At 40.8% G+C, this 7,957-nt stretch overlaps 1 long non-coding RNA gene across 1 annotated transcript in view; it reads right to left on the bottom strand.

Moving 5' to 3' along the window:
* Window positions 1–1,034: 1,034 nt before the first annotated feature.
* LOC141145870 (uncharacterized) overlaps window positions 1,035–7,957 on the bottom strand; it is a 30,638-nt gene continuing 23,715 nt past the window's right edge. The window contains exon 3 of the long non-coding RNA XR_012244685.1: window positions 1,035–2,967. This is a non-coding gene — a long non-coding RNA (uncharacterized lncRNA). The remainder of the gene's footprint in view (window positions 2,968–7,957) is intronic.

The following is a 7,957-nucleotide window of genomic DNA, read 5'->3' as shown; positions in this document are numbered from 1 at the left end:
TTATGAATCAGCCACTATTCCAATATGGCAAATCCAGGGTCCCCAGAGTCTGTGTGTCCTGGGGGACCAGGACCCGAATCCACAGTAATACCACCTCAAGGGTCCCCAGGCATACAGCTCACAAAGAGCACCATTCCCCCAAATGCAAGGGCCCCCGATCGATCGGCAAGAGGCTAGCATACAGTCCCCTCCAAAAGTCTCTTTCCTGGCTAGGTTTGTCACAACCTCCATATATCAAGAAATGGGAAAGGGAGTTGGGGTCACAATGCAGTAAATTCACGGCGAAGAGGACTTTGAAAATGTTACACGGATCTTCAACCGATATTATGCGGTCGGAGACCAACTTTAAATGTCTTGCAAGATGGTATGACACGCCAGACAGACTCAGTAAACTCTACCCAGATAAAACGGACAGATGCTGGAGGGTTGTACAAATTTAGCTACGATGGCTCACATATGGTGGGAGTGTCCGGTTTATAAAGCATATTGGAAGAAAATTATACAACTAACCAAGGAAATAATTAAGGAATCTTTAGTAGAAGATCCATGGATATGTTTATTCCATGGAACCGAGAAGCCTATTAAGCTCTATCAATCATCCATCGTCCCCATACTATTAGATGCAGCTAAAAAACAGATATCAAGGAAATGGTTGCTGCCAGAGAGTCCAAACCCCCGAGACTGGCTCCTTTACATAAACGAAATTTACAATATAGAATACAGGGATTATTCGGGAGTCGAGTCAGATGAGGGGTCGATGGAACGGATAAATGGGCAGGGTGGCGTAGCTTCAAGAGTACATGGAGTTACCTAGCGGAGATTACATGTTAGACTTACGAGTTTGGGTTTCTGGGAAAGTATGGAAGGACATACAGAAGTTTGCTAGCTCAACTGTAACTACCTGCAGGAAGGGGGAGGGGTGGGTGGGATCGGGAGGTGGGTGGGTAATATTTATAGAAGGGGATTTTTGTATTTCGCTATGACAATGTTTTGTAAACATACTTTTAAATAATGTATGGCTTTCGTTTTTGTACGTAAAAAATATAAATAAAGAATTATAAAAAAAATAAAATAAAGTGGGGACAAAGTGTGGCTCTCATCTGCAAACCTCAAACTGCCATGTCCATCCCGAAAGTTGGGGCCAAAGTTTGTTGGTCCTTTTGAAATTAAACGCGAAATAAATCCAGTAGCCTTCAAACTTGCCTTACCTGAATCTTATAAGATCCACCCTGTATTTCATGTTGCACTACTTAAACCTGGTAGGAGATGAGACTGAATTTGAAGTGGAATCCATCCTTGACTGTCGACGGAGAGGTAGGACAATTCAGTTCTTAATTAAATAGAAAGGGTATCCACCTGAGGAGAGTTCCTGGAAACCTGAGGCCAATGTACACGCCCCTAGATTCCACCAAGAGTTTTGGGCCAAATACCCTGAGAAAATGGCCCAAATGGGCATCCGGAGGCTGCCCGTCAGGGGGGTGGCACTGTCAGGGAATCAACAGCAGGAGAAGGGCTCTAGGACCCAGCATCTCTACCAGCACTTATGGCAGGAGAAGGACTTTAGGACCCAGCATCTCTGGCAGGAGAAAGACTTTAGGACCTAGTATCTCTACCAGCAGGTCACATGGGCCTATATAAGGAAGTCTGCTAGTGTCTGCAATTGCTGGTTTGTCTTCAGCTCCCCCTGTGCTCCTGTGCCCTGTATTATCTGCTGATCTGATCTCCTGTGTACCGACCCGGCTTGTTTTGACCTGCTCTTCCTGATCCTCTGGCTTAACCCTTTGGCTTGCACCTGACTTCCTCCTGCCTGCTCCCAGCATCTGACCCCGACTCAGAGAAAGACTCTCTTTTAAGGAGCACTGGCACAAGCCTTCTGTACATTTGTCTCCGAGCTTTGCAGTTCTTTTTTGTAAAGAAGAGTGGTGAGCTGAGACCTTGTATCAATTATAGGGGTCTCAATCGTTTCACGATTAAGAATGCCTATTCCATTCTGTTGTTTACGGAGTTATTTCACCACTTCAGGGGAGCAACGGTTTTCATGAAGCTTGATTTGAGAGGGGCATACAATCTCATACAATCTCATCAGGATTAAGGAGGGTGATGAGTGGAAAACTGCATTTAATACCAGATCGGGTCATTATGAGTATCTCATAATGCCTTTTGGCCTTTGTAACGCTCCGGCAGTTTTCCAGGAGTTCATTAACGATGTCCTCTGAGATGTGTTGCAGTTATGTGTGGTGATTTGTCTCGATGATATCCTCATAGAGAACTAAGAGAGAACAATCTCTATTGTAAATTGGAAAAGTGCGAATTCCATTGTGAACAGGTTAAATTCCTGGGCTATGTCATTTCCACTGCTGGTTTTTCGATGGACCCAGAGAAACTTTCAGCGGTCCTACAGTGGCTTCGACCCATGGGTTTACGTCCTCTGCAGCGTTTTCTTGGCTTTGCCAACTATTACCAGAAGTTTATACGTAACTTCTCGTCTCTGGTCAAGCCCCTGACTGATATGACCAGGAAAGACGGCAACCCACTGAGTTGGTCTCTGGAGTCCATTAAGGCCTTTGAGAGTCTCAAGGCTGCCTTTGTTTCTGCTCCTGTGTTGGCACACCCTGATCCTACGTTGCCTTTTATTCTAGAAGTTGATGCTTCTGAGACTGGAGTTGGCGCCCTTCTGTCTCAACGTCCTAACTCTGAATGCACTATGCATCCGTGTGGCTACTTTTCCAAGAAATTTTCACCGGCAGAGTGCAATTACCAGATTGGTGACAGAGAGCTGTTGGCAATCATTTTAGCCCTGAAAGAATGGAGACATCTCCTTGAAGGTACCACTGTGCCGGTTCTCATTCTTACTGACCATAAGAATCTCACATTCTTGTCTGAGGCTAAGCGCCTTCCAGAGGGGTGCGATGGGCTCTTTTCTTGTCGAGTTTTAATTACATCATAGAAAAAGAGCGACCAACTCTCCTAGGGAGAAAAAAGAAGCCGTGCCAAATCCAATAAAACATAAACAACAGAAAAATGGGGTTCCCCTAAATGGATTTTCCCGGCACTTGCACATAAATTGTATATAGTAGCAGAGTACAAACTCATATAAAGGATAAAACAGTATTTTTATTTAATAAAGAATTTCATTTTGTGGACATCATAGGTAACAGAAACATATTGCATAATTGACATGGTTCATATAGATCAGTCAACAATGATGTTATATACAGAAAAAATCTCTTTTCAAGCCAGACGCGTTTCAGGGTACATAACAATAATTCAGTCCTTCTTCAGGGGCATGATTGAAAAGAGGGGTTCATCTAAATTAATTAAGAAATTGTAATAAGTCAGTCAATTATTGTATATGATTAACGATAGATATCTGTTTAGAGGTTAAATGATCAGTTGATCACTTACCTGAAAATGTTTCGTAGGTTACTCTGAGGAAAGGTTTAAAAACCACATGAAAAAGCAAGGCATGCTAAGAAAGATGGTAACCAAGTATATTGATGTGGATACAGATGCTGTTCCTTAAATATTGCAATTTCAAATAGGTGTTGGTAGACCACAAGTCTCCACAAGGAGGCACAAGGTTTCACCTACCCCTGTCCCTCCCGGACGCGTGCAAGCTAGAGCGATATACTGGGGCTAAAGAGGCAACCCTATAAACAAAAAGTTGAATAAGTACCATGAGTATGAGGGTATTCTATTATGTTGACATTAGAAAAATAGGGGGGCAGGCTAATGTGGATGATCATTAAATACATATTGAAATTTATAAAACATAATTTGCCTGTATTGTATAGTAAATTTATTCATGGTTTTTTATATATATAAAAATACCATTGTAGAACAAGAAAATATGTATAATATACACAGGTGAGTGTAAATCTTACATGAATCATATGTAGTCAATAATGCAATCATCCTAACTACTCTGTTAGCACTGATTCACAAAAATGGACCTAGTGCTGTACTCGCAGTGTGTTCAGATCCTAGGTTACAGGAGAGACTGATGTTTAAGTCTCAGAGGCAACAGGAAAGGAGCAGTAAAACCGGCTGTATATTTTTAAATGAGGATTGCATAGGGAAGAAAAGAGTATAGCCACATCCTAATTTATTATAACTAGAGAAATAGATAAATACCTAGATTTGGAACCTTGGAAGATTTCCTACCTTGGAAGACCTGGACACGGACTTCAAATCTACATGGGAAAATACTCTACAAACATGCTCACGTAATCTTATGCAGATATTAATTGACGAATATACTAAAAGATCTAGAATACTAGACATTGAAATCACTAAAACTTGTGAACAACTACAAAAATTCAGAACACATCAATCAGTCATAAATAAAGAGAAAAAGCTCAAAATTCATCTTGAATCCTTTAACAAAGATATCCTCATTAAAAAAAAACAGAAATTTCACAGAGACAAAAATGCGTTTGAAGCTGGAAAGGCATATAAATGGAATCAGAATAAAAATACCAATAGAAATATTAATACAACTTCAAACTCTCTTTCTAACAAATCTTCATCCCATAATTCCCTTCCCATTATCCCTAAAGTGAAACCCTCACTTGGCACCAAACGCCAATTTCAAGGCGATCCCACACAAGATCATAAGTCGAAAAAACAAATTTCAGATAAAACATCTAAATTGCTACACTCCAGCCCTGCACCCCTTGACAAACCTATAAATGGACCTATGTCCCATCATATCACACAGGCACACATACCCCCCACTAATCAGGATACCACAAACGCACAGGAATCAAGCCGCAATGAGTCTTCTTTTTTAGACCAAGTGTTGGCCGGTCTCAAACCACCCCCACCAACCTCAACACCTACACACAAATGACATTATAAATGCCCACCCGAACACATCCACATATTTGGACACTGATTTGAGCATCATTAATTTATCCTCATACCCCCTATCAGAAAATGAAAGGTCGATTTTAAAGAAAGGATTACATTTTTGCCCTAATTACAATCTAGACAAATTCGAGCTCTACAAAGATCTCCAGCTATTTGTCCGCAAAATAATTCTAAAAAAGCTTTATCAAAAACAAGACACCAAAACTACTTATACCCCCCAAGAAAATCAAGCTTTAGATCAGCTTATCGCTTTGTTGGAGGAAAGTGACACAGCTGATCTAATCAACCAAATAGATCTTCCCCGAATTCTTCAATCAATAGAAGAATCAGATGCGGACGACCGGGTACATCCATTGATGTCCAAACTAAAGAAAAAATCCGATCTTTGCCCACCACCCAGTACATGTCCAAATGCAGCAGCCTTTTTGAAACTTGTTAATAATGATTTAGACAAACTCAAAATACAAATGAAAGGACCCTCCAATTTAAATCCAGGAGAACTAGAAGCATTAAACTCCCTAGCGACCAATAGTAAAATCACTATAAAGCCATCAGACAAAGGTGGGAATGTAGTTGTCCTGGATAATGACCAATATATTAATATCTGCAAGAAAATTCTTGATAATATGGACTGGTACCGCCGTATGCCGGCATCCATTATCGAAAAATATAACAAAGAATTTTACACATTAGTAGACTCTGCATTCCTGAATAACACAATTAATAAATCTACTTGGACCTTTATTAGAAACAACTTTCCCAGGACTCCCACATTTTATGCACTCCCAAAAGTGCATAAAAACCTGACAGACCCACCAGGCAGGCCAATTATTTCAGGCGTTGGCTCAATCAGTGATAATGCAAGCAAATTGATCGATGAATATCTGAGGCCATTTGTAACTTCACTCTATGTAAGGGATACCAGTCATCTCTTGCAAATTATGGAATCAACTCTATGTATCACACCAAGCTTTTCTAGCCACAATTGACGTAGAAACGCTCTACAGTTCAATTCCACATGAATGTGGACTCGCAGCAATCAGACACATACTTCAACAAAATCTGAATCTAGACCCTACATATAATGAATTCATTGTTGCACTGCTCGAGTACATCCTTACCCATAATGTCTTTACCTTTAATGGCTCCCACTACCTCCAGGTGGAGGGGGTTGCGATGGGGACATGCTGTGCCCCATCGTATGCCAACCTGTACCTGGGGGAGTGGGAGAAAGCCTTCCTCTCTGATGAGGGCCTTACCCAATATACCAATCACATTTTGGGTTGGTATTGCTATATAGACGACATTTTTGTCGTCTGGGACGGCCCCCCCCCCGGATGTGCTCGAGCAGTGCATATCAAGAATGAACAAAAACGAGTTTAATTTAACAAAGTCTTTCTATTGAGGTTAAATCATATAACCTTTTTAGACATAGAGATCTTTAAAGATGAACAAGGTAAACTCTCCAGCAAGCTATTCAGAAAAACCACTGCAGGTAACACCATACTGCATGCTGCCAGTTTCCATCCTCAACCCCTCATTGATTCCATACCGTATTCACAATACATTAGAATCAAACGTAACTGTACAGACAATGAAACTTTTTTGAGGGAGGCAGCTGAGCTACGGGACAGTCTACTAACACGAGGATATACACGCATGTCCTTGAAAAAGGCTTTCAAAAAAGTAATGAACAAACCTAGGAATACTCTTTTCCAAATTGCTAAACAACAAAAAGACCCAAATCAACTAAGGATTATCACAACATATAACCAGCAACATCGTCAAATCAGAAAAATAGTTGAAAAATATTGGCACTTGCTGGCCCTGGATCCGTCCTTGGGCCACCTGGTGCCAACTAAACCATACTTTACATTTAGGAGAGCTACATCCATTGGTGACAAAATCGTAAGTAGTGAGTTTAAGTCGACGAGAGCACACTGCAAGTACAAAGGTACATTCGCATGTGGCTCTTGTCGTTACTGCGGATACATGTGGACACAAAAGAACCCTACCCTCCCCAATGGAAATAAATTCTACCCTAAACATTTTGCGAACTGCAGAACCACTGGAGTGGTTTATCTACTCCAGTGCAACTGTGGTTGCTTTTACATAGGAAAAACAAAGCTAGAATTCTGGAGAAGAGCTTATAGACACATTGTATCCATGCAAACGTCTGACCCTGACCTCCCTCTGAGCCGCCATGTATCGTTAGTACATGGGGGCAAGTTCCCCAGGATTAAATTCCTAATCTTGGATCGGATACACCCCAGCCCCAGAAGGGGCGACTGGAATAAAATTCTACTCCAGAGAGAATTAAAATGGATCTATTTATTAAAAGCCACCCTGCCCCCAAACCTGAATGAGGCAGTCTGTTTTAAACCATTCCTCGAGGGCTTTAACTCCGGTGGAATGGAAAAATAAACCATGGATATTAATACATGTGTTTGCTCCCTCTATATCTCCTAAAAAATAGGGGTGTAAGATGCCATCCCTTTTCTCTTTTCTTGTCCCTATATGTACTACTCTTTTTCTATCCACATAGTATACAGCAATATAGGATACTCGTTGTCTTTGCCGTATTGATTGCATATACTGTAAACTCTTGATATGTCTGGTTTGTCACATACATGACCCTAATAAGATAAGTCATTCGAAACCCTTAAGGTAGACCCACCAGTGATACCAGATGCTTTTGTTTATTATTCTTATGTTTGGAACTGACAGGATGGGTGGAGTTTAGAACTCCCTCCCCCTCACATCTCCCTGGGCCTGCTTGGCTTGCATTTTACATTATGTCCAAGTCACCTATAAGGTATGAATTGTTAACAAACAACGAAATGCATGGGGTCATGTGTGAGCTTATATGGACATTTCAGGAATACTTTGTACAGAAAGTATTTATACTGTCAAATTATCTATTGTTATCTGGAAATGCTGATTGAACCAACAAGTGTACTTTTTATAGGAACTGGTTGTCCTCTTATCAGTATTAAATATATACCATGCAAGGTAGAAATCAACCTCGATATTTATGTGGATCACTAGTTCTATGTCTGTTAGTACAAAGACCAATACACGATCA

The sequence above is a fragment of the Aquarana catesbeiana genome, linkage group LG05 (genome assembly GCF_042186555.1).
Source record: "Aquarana catesbeiana isolate 2022-GZ linkage group LG05, ASM4218655v1, whole genome shotgun sequence".
In the NCBI taxonomy this organism is placed as follows: Eukaryota; Metazoa; Chordata; class Amphibia; order Anura; family Ranidae; genus Aquarana; species Aquarana catesbeiana.
Note: the sequence above shows the minus strand (reverse complement) of the source record. Positions and strands in the feature narration are given on the sequence as shown.